Source organism: Pteropus medius, unplaced genomic scaffold (genome assembly GCF_902729225.1).
Source record: "Pteropus medius unplaced genomic scaffold, Ma_sr-lr_union100, whole genome shotgun sequence".
Lineage (NCBI taxonomy): Eukaryota > Metazoa > Chordata > Mammalia > Chiroptera > Pteropodidae > Pteropus > Pteropus medius.
The window spans coordinates 2,553,137-2,569,982 of record NW_024349804.1 but is presented as its reverse complement, the minus strand read 5'-3'; the positions used below and the strand labels follow the sequence as shown (position 1 = coordinate 2,569,982).

Here is a 16,846-nt window from a genome sequence, read left to right as displayed (position 1 = left end):
AAATCTCCAAGCACCTTTTGTTCCAGATTCCAGACTTGCCTTTTTTTCCACCGTTGTTCAACTTTTTTCTCAGAATGCCCTGCCTTCTCCCTTCTAACTATAAGAGTTGTCACTGTACTTTAAGATTTCGTTTAAATGTTACTGCCTATGTGTAGCTTTTATAAATTTAGGTAAAGCCAGTCTCTCTGTTTCCTGGGCTTTTGGGGCTAATTTCTGCTTATTCTTTATAGCTCCAAGAGTGGGCTGGAAGATCCTTAAATACAGAGACTGTCTTGTTTATCTTTGTGTTCCCTGTGCTACCATAATGAGATAGTCTATAAATATCTGTTATCACAAGTGACAAAATCTGAAAAATGTCCAGGTGAACTGTCATTCTATGAAAGTAGACTATCTCTTCATTTTGCAGATTTCATTAAGGATGGACCTAGTCATCTTTGTTGAGGTACACCTAAAGTATATTTTGAAACTTTTCAGAAGGTGGAAATATTTTTTGCTCTTTCATTAAGAATGAGTTAGATAGACTGAATAAAAGTAGTAATGAAGTTACATATTTTACACCAATGATAATTTAAAACTGGTTAAATGTCATACCATCAGCACTAACTGTAAGAAGTAGCTAATGAATTTGTTAGAGCCTAGATCTGTGGAAAGTTCGCAGTGTTTAGGGAAAGGCTAATGAAGACATTCCGGAGGTCTTGAGGTGGTTCTTTTTCATTTTTCTTGCTTTTGACATACTGCAGACATCACGTGCTACTCGTTTTATTCAAATCTGTACAGAGGCTAAGCCACGTACAACTGACATTATTATCTATTGAATGTTTCAAGTCATCTCTTGTCACCAACTTATTTTTAAGAATGGAAACAACTGAGATAGTTTTGAAGTTGCCGTAATCTTGTTTAGGTTAATTTATCCAGTAGTACCTTAAACATGAAATTTTTTTTTTCTTTTCCAGAAAATGATGACAATAATGATGTGTTTTACAGTTTGTCGAAGGCAAAGAAATTTTCCTTAAAAAGAGTTACAATGTGCATTACTTTAAATATGAATGCATTTGTACTAATTAAGCAAGCTGAGAGTAGTAAGAAAATTTGTGGCTCATACGTTAATTTCTGGACAAAATATAAAAGTAGTCAATTTTTTGTTGCACAATTTATTTGACGTTTTCGTTGCTTCCCCAGTATCCATTCACCTATTCTCAATAGACCCTGACCTCTATTTAGGATTTCATGTGGTTTTAGGGAAAACAATAACTGCATCCATTAGCTCTAGGAATAGAGCATATGACCTAGACCAAGCCAATCGGAACAGTGCTCTCCTCTTGTTACTGTGATTGGTTTGGGAGTTGACATGTGACCACAGCTAGTATCATCAGAGAGAGGGAACTCTAGGAAAGCCAGGACCTTCTTTTGCTTTGGATGGGATGACCCCCAGATGTGAAGTCTAAAATTCTGGAAGCCCGTTTGTTTTCTTAGTAAGGCCCGCTATGGATAAGAAGGGCTCATCGAGAAAGAAAGTGCTGAAAGAATCACAGCAATACTGAGATACAGACAGATTTTAACCGAGCAGTCGTCCATTTTCTTCTGTGTGTGCCTTATCTCCTAAAGCCTGAAGCCTGCCCTACTTCTTGATCTGTCACATAGAGCAGCCGATAAATCTTCTTTATTACTTTAGTCGCTTTGTGTTGAGTTTTCTTGTACTTGAAACCAAAAACATTCTAATATATCCATCTTAATGTGTAGCAGAGTGGATAAGATTTGTTGACTACGAAAAATATGTTTTGGTATTTATATTTGTATACAAATGTGTTTGATCCACAATGTTGCAAAAAAAATAATAAAATTACCTTAGAAAGTTTTAACTTCCTAGACTACATAGTCAGGTTTGCTAATCAATTCTCTTGCTCAGTGTTCATTCTGGCTTCTTTGTTAGAAAGACTCACCCATGACAAACTCAGAGTAGGGATTTCAGAATTGGTCTAATTATATTGCTTGTGATATATGATAACCTGGATGCATCCACAGGAGTATCAGGAGCTCAGCTGAAATGAGAAAGAGAGCTGAGCTGCCAGATGTCAGGTAGCTGATTAAAATAACAAGCCCAAAATAAAGGAGTTAAGTCTTTAATCATTTACTGAGATTGTATAAGAAAGACACAAACACCAGAGGAAGTGCCAACTCCTGTTCTGTCATGAAATGGAGCACTGGTCCAGGGCCAGGTGGGTCAGTGCGGACGTGGGGGAACCCCTGAAACAAAAGGCTCTGGCATTTTTATGGACCCCAAGTCAGGGAACGAGCTAGAGATAGAAAAGTACTGGATACTGAGATTGGGGGAAACTAACTGTCTTCAAGGTTTTCCCCTTCACCCAACAAGGAGGCCTTGCAGAGGTGCCTGAAGAGGACCTCGTCTAAAGGCCTCTGATAAAGACGCCTAAGAATGTAGGAGCTTGGGCGGGGAGTGCAGATAAGCATAAGAGCATGGCCAGTGAGAGGCCTGAGTCCTTGCCCTTGGCTCTCTTCAGAGATTGCAGTGCACTGGCTGTGAGCCGAGTCTGGTGTGGGGGCAGCAGCTTTCCCCTGCGAGCACTACCTTTATGATTTGCTGTGGTCAGATCTGAAAAATCACACACTGTTTTTTTTTTTTTTTTTAAATTAAGTTTATTGGGGTAACATTGATGAATACAATTATATAATTTTCAGGTCTACATTATCATTTGACATCTGTATGTTCTATTGTGTGTTTACCACCTAAAGTCCAGTTTTCTTCAGCTACCATATATTTGATCCCCTTTATCCACTTCACCCTCCCCTTGAACCCTATATTTGACTCCCTTTACCCCATCTACCTCCCTCCCCACCCCACTAGTAACCACTAGCCTATAGTCCTGTGAAGGAGAAATTTAGACTTTTCCAGACATGCAAAAATTGAGAGAATTCTCCACTACGAGGCCTGCACTACAGGAAATAATGAAAGGGTCAGCTCACCTAAAACGAAATGAAAAAATAAACATAATTAGGAGTAAAGTGAGTGTCAGGCAAATAGTAAGAACAGGGCATAATAAGCTTAAATAATAATAAGAGAATTGTTATAACAACATATCGTAATGACAAGATAGTAATGAATGTTTAGCATACGTAGGAACAAATTAAGGTAACAATGACTGAAAAGGAGGGGATTCAAAGATCCAAATTTGCAGACGGAAATGGAGATAAGGCACACACGGAAGAAAATGGACGACTGTATATGTATAACCATCCTTTACATATTCATAATGGTAACGATACATTGATTTTTAACCAGGAGCCTATTCCTCAAGAGGAAAACAAGGTTCTTTTAAAATTTTAAGACGTAGAGTTTTTATGCACTCTTTTCAATGTACTCTGTGAGTGCCTGATATATATATCACTTGGATCAAGGTTAAATTATCTAGTGTTTGAATTCTCGTGCATTTGTAAGTTTTTTCCATGTCGGAAGCCTTTGGGTTCAAAGACTTTTAATTAGGTTACAATTCACACGGCGAAGTAAAACTCAAGAGGAAAATAAGCTGCTCTATAATCAATAAAACTTGGTGACACATATTTTAAAATTTAAATGTCTTAAAGAATATAGAGATCCCTAATGATTTGCTTCCTGGACAATTATGTGATTCCTTTATAGATCATCAATATTTTATTTCAAGGGGCAAATACTGTAATCCCTTTATAGATCCTAAATGTTTTACCTGGTAAGTATTAGAAACTATTCCAAAAAATGACATCAATACTCCTTTCAAATGGCCTTTTGAAGTTTGACAACTCATGACAGTAAATTCTACTTCCCTCATCTCTTAACTGAATGCCAGGTAATCTCAGCTTTCCTGAGCATCATGAGGCCATCTCTGCTGATAACAAGGCAATTCTTAAAGGGTGTGAGAATTCTCAGGTATAAAAAATAAATGAAAAAGGAAAAAAAAAACAAATAAAAAAAACCTTTTAACTTTGCCGTGTTAAGAAATTGGATATGAGTTAAGCTATAGGACAGAGAATGAGCAAACATGTGGTAAGGTGATGAACGTCTCCATATGACACTAAAAAGTATAACAAATGAACCGTTTTTAAAACAACAGTCTATTTTTCTCACAGAATTTTAAATTCAAACATGATATATTTAACTTTCATGGTTAAGGACAAACCATAGGCCCATTAATTGATGAAAGGTTTAGTTTGAAGCCAAGGTCATAAAAGGAGTTTAAAAATGACACTTTAAAATCTCATCTAGGTGAAGATGGTGAATTTTATGTGTATTTTACAGCAACTTAAAAAAAAAATCTTGCCTAACAGCAAAAGCCCAGATTCTACAATGAAGATGATGGAGGAAAGGAGAAAAGGAAAGTTGGGTCAAACAAACTCTCTTTTTGGATGAAAGACTTATTTTTGAATCTCATTTATTTCGCTCATCAGTTATTTCAAATTGAACTATTTTGAAAATAAATGTTTATATTTCAAAATATGATTTTAAAAATTGGGAAATTTATCAGTTCTGAAGTATCAAGTATAGTTATTACACAATGTGAAATTGTATATTTGGCACATTGTCTGTTTTATTTTATGCAATGTTTTAAAATTTCACACTAAAATTAATACGTAAAATATTTTGAGTGAGACCTAGGTAATTTGGAAAATTTGAGAATGCATAGACAAGTTTTTCTCGAACTTTCTTGACTATATATATTAGATGGCTAGGGCCATAACAAAATATCACAAACTGGGTGGCTTAAATGACAGAAATTTATTGTCTCACAGTTCTGGAGGCTGGAAATCCAAGATCAAGGTGTCAGCCAGTTTTGATTCTTCTGAGGTCTCTCTTATTGACTTGAACATGGCCACCTTATCACTGTGTCCACATATGACTTTTCTCAGTTTGTACACATCTCTGGTGTCTCCTTTTGTGAGTCCAAATTTCCTCTTTTCGTAAGGACACCAGTTGAATTGGATTAGGATCCACCTGTATAACTTCATTGAACCTGAATTGCCTGTTTAAAGGCCCTGCCTCCAACTCAGATACATTCTGAGATACTAGGGGTTAAGGCTTCAATATATACATTTGACAGGACACAATTCAGCCCAACAGTATCATATAAATGTGTAATACCTTATATAATTTCCAGTTTTAGAATGTTTAATTATGTTTATTTTGAGATACTCAGGTTAATATTTTATAACATTCTTAATTGGCAAGTATGAATTTGTATGACATCAAAATAACACATTTGTTTATATATATAGTAGCTTCTGAGTTCTACATTGGGTGTACTTATAATTAAAATAAGAATAGGGAATATATATATTTCCTACTGTGTATATATAATATATTCCCTACTATATATATGCATATATATGCACATATATGTACACACACAAACACACACACAGAGCCAAATTATGTTACAACCAAAACAAGGTGGAAATAAAAAATGACCTTTACGATCTCCTATGCTTAGAAGAGAATAGTCTTGTCTCTGACATTTTTGGGACCCTGAAGCAAAAGCACAAATGCAGGCCTCTTACCCATAGGTCTAAATATTTAAATGTTATAAATTAAGTTTTCAAACTACTATGCAAAACATGTACTAATTGCTTACCTTGACAAATACACCCTTAAGGCGATGAGAAACTAAAAAATATATGTAAAACTATGGTTTTTATATGATTGGTAGCAAAATAATAAATACAACTGAATTTAATTATTAATTGAATATGTCTGAGTGTTATCTTCACAGAAGGATAACTGATAAAAATACATAAGTTATATATTTATTCCATGAAATTTATTTTTCTTGCATCCATTTCAGCAATATCAATAATTATGTTATTATCATCATTATTTTTCCCTTGAGTTATATCCTATTAATAGCCATTGTATAGAAGGTTAAACCATTCTGTTGTACTCAAAATGAATAAATTTCAATATATTTTCACACAAAATAAATATAAAATAGCAAAAATTAAAATAACATGTTTTCAAAGTTATTTTTATATATTCTAGAGTATTTAAAACTAAAATACAAATAATAATAACATCAGCATTTTAACTCAAGATTATTAAAGTTGCAGCTTATTCATTTTGAAGATATAATTGTCATATTGAATACGCGTATAAAAATAAAACTGTTCACATCCCTTGTATTCACTGTCCATTAAATTGCTAATGTAAGGATTGTTGTCAAGCTTCACACATATTACATCTCAAATTACATAATGCAAATTTGAGAGCAGTATTAATTACTATTACAAAATGTCCATCAGCTGCCATGTGCAATGTTGCAAATACTATGCTAATTAATTACTAAGTACTTTCTGAAGCGCTCAGTGGAAAACTGATAGGAAACAATACTAACACAAGTACCTATTGGCATTCATGCTGAGAGGAAGGATCTGATAGACAAATTTGTTGACTCTCTTAGAGCAAATCCTTCCTGTACTCTGAAGCATGTATTGCCTGTCTCCAACATCATCAGCTTTACAGTCACAAATTTTCATCCTTATGTCTACCACCAAGGACATAAACAAAGAGATGTAGAAAAGCATTTTCTGGACCCGGAAATTGTGTTAGTCACAGGAAAAGCTGTTTGGTACCTATCAGCAGGAAGGCTATGGTCTGGAGTGATACAGGAGCCCAAGTATTCTGATGCTTTTGCGAGGCTGGAGTATTTTGTGGTTTACGGTGGTCTTCTGAACTGCGGGGTCTAGGGTAAGAGTCCTGACTGCCTAGGACCAAGGACAATACTGAAAGGTAATCCCCCAGGTGTTCACATCTCTAGCACGCAGCTCTAGCCTAGAAGAAAGAGAGGATGCCATGTGCTTACCCGAAATTCCATAGACCTGTCTGCTGATGTCCACGAATAACTCAGAACTGCTATATGAACTAGAAAACCACTGCAGAGTTCACAACTCTCTTTACCTTGCTTGCATTTATGGTTTGCTGCTCTCTATAGAAATGTCTCCTCCTCCTTCCTCTCACCCTGTCCATTCCTTAAGTTACATTTAAAATGGTGGTGAGAAATGATAATCCTGGGAAAGACATACTTACAGTCAGAGAACACAGTGGAAAAAAAGGATGCTTGGAGAAATATGTGGATTTGTTCCTTTCCAAAAAGGAGACTGACAGAGCTGCCAGTCCTCCCACGAAGAACGGAGTCGCAAGTCAAGTATTTTTAAAAGTTAAACATCTCAAGTAGCAAAGTGATGCTTAATGTTTTATTCCCCTAGGCAAATCCTGTGAATTCTTTCAAATTTATGTTAAAATCGCCCTTTGAATGTTTGATAATTTTTGTTATAAGATTAACTTTTCCCTCCCCTGAAGAGCATCAGGGTGTTTCAGGGCTTTTTTGCCTTGCAGGCCACAAGACAGATCTTGGAGAGGGTCTTGGGTATTCTCACTTATAAACAAACTTTTATAATTTTGATGTGTTAAAGAACTAGGAGGTGGTCCTGGATGAGAACTTTCCTTTTCTGTAATACAAGGTCTTGTAAATGGGCCAAGTCAATTGTAAATAGTTTTAACATGTATTTTATTTTTTAAAGTTTTTTTATTATTATTATTGTTTATTGGGGTAATATTGGTTAATACAGTGGTATGATTTTCAGGTGTACATTATAATTTGACATCTGTATATTCTATTGAGTGTTTACCACCCAAAGTCCAGTTTCCTTCAGCTACCATATATTTGATCCCCTTTACCCACTTTGCCATTCCCCTACCCCCCTATATTTGACCTTTTTTAACGATTTACCTCCCCCATCCTCCTCTTCCTCCTTCTCCTCTAGTAACCACTAGTCCATTGTCCATGTCCATGAGTCTCTGTTTGTCCTGTTCATTCGTTGCTTTTAGGTTTATATCCCACATATAAGTGATATTATGTGATTTTTAACTTTTTCTGTCTGGCTTATTTTGCTTAGCACGATTGTCTCAATGTCTATCCATGTTGTTGCAAATGGCAGTATTTCATCTCCTCTTATGGCTGAGTGATATCCCATTGTATATATATACCACAGCTTCTTTAGCTAATCATCTATCATAGGATACTTTGGTTACTTCCATGTCCTGGCCACGGTGAATAATGCTGCTATGAACATTGGTGAGCAAATATCTTTTCGGATATGAGTTTTCAAGTCTTTGGGATGAATACCCAGTAGAGGGATTGCTGGATCATATGGTAGATCAATTCTTAATATTTGGAGGAGCCTCCATACTGTTTTCCATAGTGGCCGTACCAATTTGCAGTTCCACCAGCAGTGTATGAGGGTTCCTTTTTCTCCACGTCCTCTCTAACATTTGTCATTGTCCTGTTGATTATAGCTATTCTAACAGGTATGAGATGATATCTCACTGTGGTTTTGATTTGCATTTCCCTAATAGCTAGCGATGTTGAGTATCTTTTCAAATATTTGTTGGTCATTTATATGTCGTCTAGGGAGAAGTGTCTGTTTAGGTCCTCTGCCCATTTTTTGATTGGATCATGGTTTTTTTGTTATTATTGAGTCATGAGTTCTTTGTATATTTTGGATATTAGGCCCTTATCGGAGGTGTTGCTTGCAAATATATTTTCCCATTCAGATGGTTGTCTCTTGACCTTGTTGTCGATTTCTTTTGCTGAGCAGAAGCTTTTTAGTTTGATGTAGTCCCATTCATTTATTTTAGCTTTTACTTCCTTTGCTTTTGAGGTCAAATTCATAAAATCCTCTTTAAGTCCAAGGTCCTTGAGTTTAGTTCCTATGTTTTCTTCTATGCATTTTATTGTTTTAGGTCATATGTTCAGGTCCTTAATCCATTTTGAGTTAATTTTGGTGTGTGGTGGTAGACAACAGTCTAGTTTCATTCTTTTGCAGGTGGCTTTCCAGTTTTCCCAGCACCATTTATTGAAGAGGCTTTCCTTTCTCCACTGTATGTTTTTGGCTTTTCTGTCAAAAATTATTTGCCCACATAAATACGGGTGTACTTCTGGACTCCCGAATCCGTTCCACTGGTCCATGTGTCTGTTTTACTGCCACTACCATGCCATTTTGACTACTGTCACTTTGTAGTATAATTTGAAGTTGGGCAGAGTGATACTTCCAGCCTCGTTCTTTTTTCTCAGAATGGCTTTGGCAGTTCGGGGTCTTTTGTGCTTCCATACAAATCTGATGCTTTTTTGTTCTATTTCTTTAAAAATTGCCGGTGGGATTTTGATGGGGTTTGCATTAAATCTGTATAATTCTTTAGATAATATGGTCATTTTAACTATATTGATTCTTCCAATCCAAGAACACAGAATATCTTTCCATTTCTTTGTATCTTCTTCGATTTCTTTTAATAGGGTCTTGTAGTTTTCATTATATTGCTCCTTCATATGTTTTGTTAAATTTATTCCTAGGTATTTTATTATTTTTGTTGCAGTTGCAAAAGGAATTATTTTTTCCTCTTCTTTTTCTGACACTTCATTATTAGAGTATAGGAATGCTATGGATTGTTGAACATTGATTTTGTATCCAGAGACTTACTGTATTTGTTTATCGTTTCTAGAGGTGTTCTTGTGGAGTTTTTATAGAGAGAATCTTGTGAGTTTTCTATATAGAGAATCATGTCATCTGCAAATAGTGACAGTTTGACTTCTTCATTTCCTATTTGGATGACTTTTATATTTTTCTCTTGCCCAATTGCACTCGCTAGAATCTCCAATGTTATATTGGATAACAGTGGCAATAGTGGACAGCCTTGCCTTGTTACTGATCTTAGAGGGAAGGTTTTTAGTGTTTCACCATTAAGTATAATGTTGACTGAGGGTTTGTCGTATATGGCCTTTATTATGTTAAGTTACTTTCCTTCTATACCGATTTTATTAAATGTTTTGATCATAAATGGATGCTGTATCTTGTCGAAGGCTTTTTCTGCATCTATTAATATGATCATATGATTCTTATTTTTTAACTTGTTTATGTGGTGTATCACATTAATCAATATGCGTATGTTGAACCATCCCTGTGCCTCTGGGATGAAGCCCACTTGGTTGTGGTGTATAATCTTTTGAATATGTTGCTGTATGTGGTTCGCTAGTATCTTATTTAGGATTTTTTTGCATCTGTGTTCATGAGAGATATTGGTCTGTTGTTTTCTTTTTTTGTGTTATCTTTACTAGGTTTTGGTATCAAAGTAATATTGGCCTCATAAAATGAGTTGGAAAGTATTGCCTCCTCTTCAATTTTTTGGAAGAGTTTGAGAAAAATAGATATTAAATCTTCTTTAAATGTTTGATAGAATTCACTGGTGAAACTATCTGGTCCTAAACTTTTACTTTTTGGCAGGTTTTTGATGATCGTTTCAATTTCCGCACTGCTGATCGGTCTATTTAGACTTTCCAGTTCTTCTTGATTCAGTCTAGTAAGATTGTATTTTTCTAAGTACTGGTCCATTTCTTCTAGGTTATTAAATTTGGTGTTATATACTTTTTCATAGTATTCTTGTATGATCCTTTGTATTTCTACAATATCAGTCATAATTTCCCCTGATCATCTTTTAATATGCTTATTGGCCACTTGTACATCTTATTTGGAAAAAAGGCCTGATCAGATCCTTTGCTCATTTTTAATTTAGGTTACTTACCTTTTTATTATTGAATTATGAGCTCTTTATTAAATATAAGTCTTTTATCAGATACATGATTTGAAAATATTTTCTCTCATTTTATGTGTTGTGTTTCATTTTCTTGGTATAACATTCACAGCACAAATTTTTAAAATTTTGATAAAGTCTCTATGATGGTTGATGTTACATCAGCTGGGCCATGGTGGGGGTTTCCAGGATATTTGGTCAGACATTATTCTGGGTGTGTCTGTGGGGACATTTTTGGGTGATATTAACATTTGCATCAGTAGACTGAGTAAAGCAGGCTGTGTTTTCTGTGCACAGGCCTCTAATCAGTTAAAGATCTCGATAGAACGAAAAGGATCACCCTCTCTTGAAAAAGAGGAACTCCTGCCTGACTGTTTGAAGTGCCACATTGGTTCTCCTGCCTTTGGACTTGAACTGAAACATCAACTTTTCTGGGGTCTCAAGCCTGCTAGCTATCAAACTGAAATTTATATCATTGGCTCTCCTGGTTCTCCAGTTGGCTGACTGCAGACCTTGGGACGTCTCAGTCTTCATAATTACATGAGTCAATTCCTTTCTCTTTCTTTCTGTATATGTATACATTCTGTTGGTTCTGTTTCTGAGAGAACCCTTATTAATAGTCTATTTGTTTGTTGCTTATGACTTCAATGCCATTTCTAAGAAGGCTTTTCTTAACCTAAGATCATGAAGATTTATTCCTATATTATCTTTTAAGACTTTTACAGTTTTGGCTCTTACATTTAGGATTAGGGTTCATTTTGAGTTAATTTTTGTGTATGAGGTGAGGAATAGTTCTACCTTCATTCTTCTGCATGTTGCTATCCAGTTGTACTTGAACCATTTGTTCATAAGTTACTGCCTGTTGAACTGTCTTGGAGCCCTTGTCAAAAATCAATTGAACATAGACATGAACGTTTATTTCTGGATTCTCTAGTCTATTCCTAGGACCTATATGGCTAGTGTTAGAATATCACATTGTCTTCTTGATCACTGTAGTTTTGTAGTAAGTTTTGAAGTTGGGAAGTATGAGTATGATCATTCATCTTCCACCATTAAGTATGATGTTAGCTGTGGTTTTATTGTAGGTGCTTGTTGAGTTGAGAAAGTTCCCCTCTGTTCTTCATTGATTGTTTTTATCATGAGAAATTGTTGAGTTTTGTCAAATAACTTCTCTATCCATAGAGATGATAGTGTGGTTTTTGTTCTTTATTCTCTCGATATGATATATTACGTTAACTCATATATGTTTTTTGGATGTGAAAGCCACCTTGCGTCTGGGACAAGTCTTATTTTAAAATTCTAAGCCTTTGCTTTTTAATTCTGAAATACATCAATGATGCCAACGACTGTTATCATATAATAATCCTACTTTCGCTCTCATTCTGTTTTTCACCCTTGGTGGCAATGAGTCTTCCAGCCAAGTGAAAACATGATCAGAATTAGAAACCCCACAGTTAAAAAAAGTTAGCTACTGTATTAGTTTGTTAGTACTGCTGTAACAGAGTACCATAAACTGAGTGGCTTAAACAAGAGATATTTATCGTCTCACAGTTTTGGAGGCTAGAATTCTGAAATCAAGGTGTTGTCAGGGTTTGCCCCTTCTGTGGACTTTGAGGAAGACTCTATTCCATATCTGCCCCCTAGGTTCTGATGATTTGCTGGCAATCTCCAGTGTTCTTTAGCTTACAGATGCATTACTCTGATCTCTGCCTCGATGTTCACAATGGGGTTCTCATGTGTGCTTGGTGTCTGTCTCCAAATTTCTCCCTTTTATAAGGACACCAGGTATATTAGATTAGGACCCATCCTAATGACTTCATTTAACTTAATTACTCTGTAAAGACCCTGACTTCAGATAAGGTCACAATTTGAGGTACTGCAGATTAGGACTTGAATGTATAAATTTTGAGGGGACACAATCGAACCCTGTAGCTACTGTTTTCTAAAGCCTTAAAATAGACCTTTAAAATGATAAACTTGAAAACTACATCTTCATATTTGCAGTATTTAATTCTTATTCATGGAATAAGTTTGAAATATGACCAATTCTTGCTTGTTTACACTTTTCTTGTTTGATGCTAAAAGCATTCTAGATTAGACCTAACTACCATATATTCCAAAATCCATTATTTCCTGCTGTGGCTGTGACAGACATTTCTATAAAGGTAAAGTGTTTAATTATGAAATTATTAAATTCTCAGATGTCAGGTGGAGTAGCTATGGTTTAATTAAGCTTTTTTGATATTAGGAAAGAAAAGGAAAAAGGGGGCAAAAAGAAAGTGGAAAAGGAGAAGGAGAAAAGGAGAAAGAATAATAGAGCAGAGGAGAAAAAGAAGAGGAAGAGACAGTAATTCTGATAGATTAATTCTTCCCCAGTGATGGGACTGTCAGAGACAAACGATATAGAATTACCATAGATTTTAAAGTCAGGTTCAAACAAACCTCTAATATGTCTGTGTTCTGCATGGGTAAGGCTTTTGAGATGATATATATAATTTCTTTTTTTAGGTTTTAGGATGCTATCAGACAGGAGATCAATTCTTTGCATCTATTTCCAAGATTGACGTATTGAACTACACTGACGTTAACCTAAATGTTTTATCTTCTTCCCCCCATTAAACAAATTGTATTTGAGCTTTATATGTAGATATCTAAGTATAGCAATAAGAACATAAGCTAAGTAAACACCAAATAATTATTAGACAATTTGGTTGGAAATTGAAAAACTAGGGCAGTAACTTGATATTCTAATTATGAACAATTATATAACTGAGAGCATTTTATTGTTCCAATCATGTGTATGTAAACTAATTATGTGAACTAATCTGCTTAATAAGATTAATTGTCATTTATGGAACATTAATTTAAAAGATTGTCTAAAGCATGACATTTTACAAAGAGTCGATTTCTTTATATAACTCTTAAGAAATGGAAATGTGTTAGACTATGTAAATTTACTTAATTTTAGAATTGTAGTTACTAGCTACTCGAAATGGCTTTGAAATAATGTATTTCCAAGCTTTACTTTTAATAGATGCATTGAGTTGCTTTTTCCCTTGTAATTTTTGGGCAGTTGGCATTACCTGGTTATAATAGAAAAACATACATTTATTTAAAAGAAGATCTCTATTGAAATGACATTCAGAAACTCACAAAGCTCAAGGTGCTGACCTCAGCCCATAAGGCATACACATTTAGTTAACATTTGCAAAACAACAAATAAAGCTAAGATATGCATAATATATACATTTAAAAAATTATAAACGAACTAGGGTTGTTTCTGAAAATATTCTTCACACCTCATAGATTTTTAGAAAATAAAATTCGAGGCTTCAGGGCAATAACTCAGGGTAATGATAGAGTTATGTACTTTATTCTAATTTTTTAAGCTTACAATTTGACTCAAATTTTTAGTGCAATAAATCTTGCAGACCATTACATTAATTTTTCTTTTTTCTTCTTGTAGGCATATAAGAGTGCTTCTTGCTAGAGGATGAAGGATGAAGAAAGACATAATGTTAAGTATGTATCAGCTAATTATTTTTTATCTTCACAAAAACGGAATGATGTAAATAGAACAAGGATGCTTTTCTGGGTTATAGGGACGGAAGGATCTCCAATCCACTCTAAGTTATTAGTGCATATTTGTATGCTTATGATCTTACCCTTTATATAACTAAAATGAGCTATTCTAGCATTGATATCTGAATAGGATATTTTCCCATGTTTGTTTCTCACTATCTTCTACATTTGTTTTACCTAAGAGATTTACTCTGGCATCATGAACCCAGTTTTCTGAGGTTAGATTTCTATCTGAAGATTTAGAGACTCTTTGTTATGGACTGAATTGTGCTCCTAAATTCATAACTGCCAGTATGACTGTATTTGGTGATAGAGTTTTTAAAGAAATAATGAAGGTTAAATGAGGTCATATGAGTGGGACCCTAATTCAGTATAAAAGAAAGAAACGCCAGTTATATGTGTGCACAGAGTGAAAGCTATGTGAAGATGTGGTGGGATGGCCATTTGCAAGCCAAGGAGACACCTCAGAAGAAACCCAATCTGCTGACACTTTGTTCTTGGATTTCTAGCCCCCTCCAGAATTTGGAGAAATACATACCTGTTGTTTAAACCACCGGTTCTATATTTTGTTGTGGCAGCCTGAGCGAATCGCTGTAGGAATATTTTTTAGAAAGTTACTATAATGTGATAAGAACCATAGACTCTAGATGGTCCCTAATTCCCTTCCCTCCACCCCCCTCAGAGCTATACCAGCCCATGGCCTGTTAGGAACCTGGCTGCACAGGAGGAGGTGAGTGGCAGCGAGGTAGCAAAGCTTCATCTGTACCTTTAGCTGCATCCCAGAGCTGGCATCATAACCTCAGCTCCACCTTAGATTGTCTGTCAGGCATTAGAGTCTCATAAGAGCACTGGTCCCTTGTGCCAAAAAGGTTGGGGACCACTGTTCTAGATTATTTATTGCCTTGGATTAAAATTCCCGCTTCACTCCTTACTAGCTGTGTGAACTTGGGTAAATTAACCTGTCTGTGCTTAACCTGTCTGTGTTTTTCCTTAATGTTCTGGAAGGTGAATGCAATGGTAATATCTATCTCATGAGGAGTTGTTTAATGATATTAATAAGTTATTACATACAAAAGGATAAGAATAGTGCCTGGCACATAGTAAGCCTCGCATAAGCAATGCTATTTTATTTCTTTTTTTTCTCCTTCTCTGCTTCTTTTTCTTCTTCTTTCTTTTTTTTGTGAAGAACAGAAATGTACACAGATAAGCTCAAGTAAAACTGGGAGTTATTGTAAAAACACAGATCTCATAGATTAAAGAAAGTTTTGAGCAGAGTGGTAGGGTGGATGCTAAGGAAAATTGCCATTCACCAAAGGTCTTAGTCTATAAAATTAACCTAGAATTTTCCCCTCAGAGCTTTAAAACAGGCATTGAAAAGCCAAAACAAAGCCAACAAAGTTCATTCACTAAAAAATGTAACACCCAAAAAGTCCAGTATACTATTAAAAATCCCTAGACGTTCCAAGAAGCAAGAAAAAAGGAATCATAAAGAAACGAAAAATCAATAGCAACAAGCAGATATGACAGAGATGATGGAATTAGCAGACAAGAACAGTAAAATACTAATATGATTATATTCAAGTATTTAAAGGAAAATGTGACTGGGAAGAGAAATGGAAGATTTAAAAATGGAACAATTAGAGATGAAAAGTAAGATCTCCGAAATGAAAATTTCACTGAATGAGGTTAACAGAAAAAAACTGCAGAAAGAAAAATCAGTGAACTTAAGATTTTACAATAGAATGTATAAAAAGTGAATGATAGAAAAATTAATCAAAAATAAAATTAACAATGCTTCAGTGGCTAGTAGAAATATATCAAACAATCTAACCTACATTAATTGGAATCTTATAGGGAGTAGTAGGGAATATGCGACAGAAAACATACTTGAAGAAATAATGGCTAAAAAATTCCAAATAGGATGAGTAGTATAAACACACAACTACAAAAACTCAATGAACCCAAAGAAAGATAAAAATATCCGATCACTTCACTAATACCAAGATACAGAACAATCAAATTGCAGAAACTAGTGAAAAGTGACAATCTTAAAAAAGTCTGAGCAGAAAAAATAGTCTATCCAGTAGAAAAAAGATAAGACTTATAAAACACTATTCTAGACAGAAGACGATGGATTGGCTTCTTTAGAGTGTTGGAAGAGATTTTCAACCTAGAAATCTACATCTGGTGAACATATCCTTCAAAAGTGAAGGCAAAATAAAAACATTTTTTTGGATAAACAAAAGCTGAAAAAACTCATTATAGGTAGACTTGTACTACAAGGAATGTTAAATAGTATCTGGGAGAAATTTGAATCAACACAAAGAAACAAAAAACACTGAAAATGTTAAATATATGGGTAAAGAAATACTTATTTTTCATTTTAAAATTTCTTTAAAATATAATTAACTATCTAAAGCAATAATAATATATATCATCGAGTATAGAACATATATAGCATTAATATATAACTCATATATGACAATAGCACAAAATACTGAGGTGGAGAAATGGAAATATATTGTTGTAGGAGTCTTTCATTAGACCAAAGTGATATTATTTTATTTTAGAGTGTATTAAAGATGTTTATTCTAATCTCTACAGAAATCATTAAAAATATCAGGGTTATCATTAATAAGC

General features: G+C 34.7%; 1 protein-coding gene across 1 annotated transcript in view; it reads left to right on the top strand.

The window, feature by feature from the left end:
* LOC120582786 (cytosolic beta-glucosidase-like) overlaps positions 1-16,846 on the top strand; it is a 191,004-nt gene that overhangs the window by 19,984 nt on the left and 154,174 nt on the right. Inside the window, exon 3 of the transcript XR_005647642.1 lies at positions 14,091-14,146. The gene's annotated coding sequence lies outside the window, so the exon portion shown is untranslated. The remainder of the gene's footprint in view (positions 1-14,090; positions 14,147-16,846) is intronic.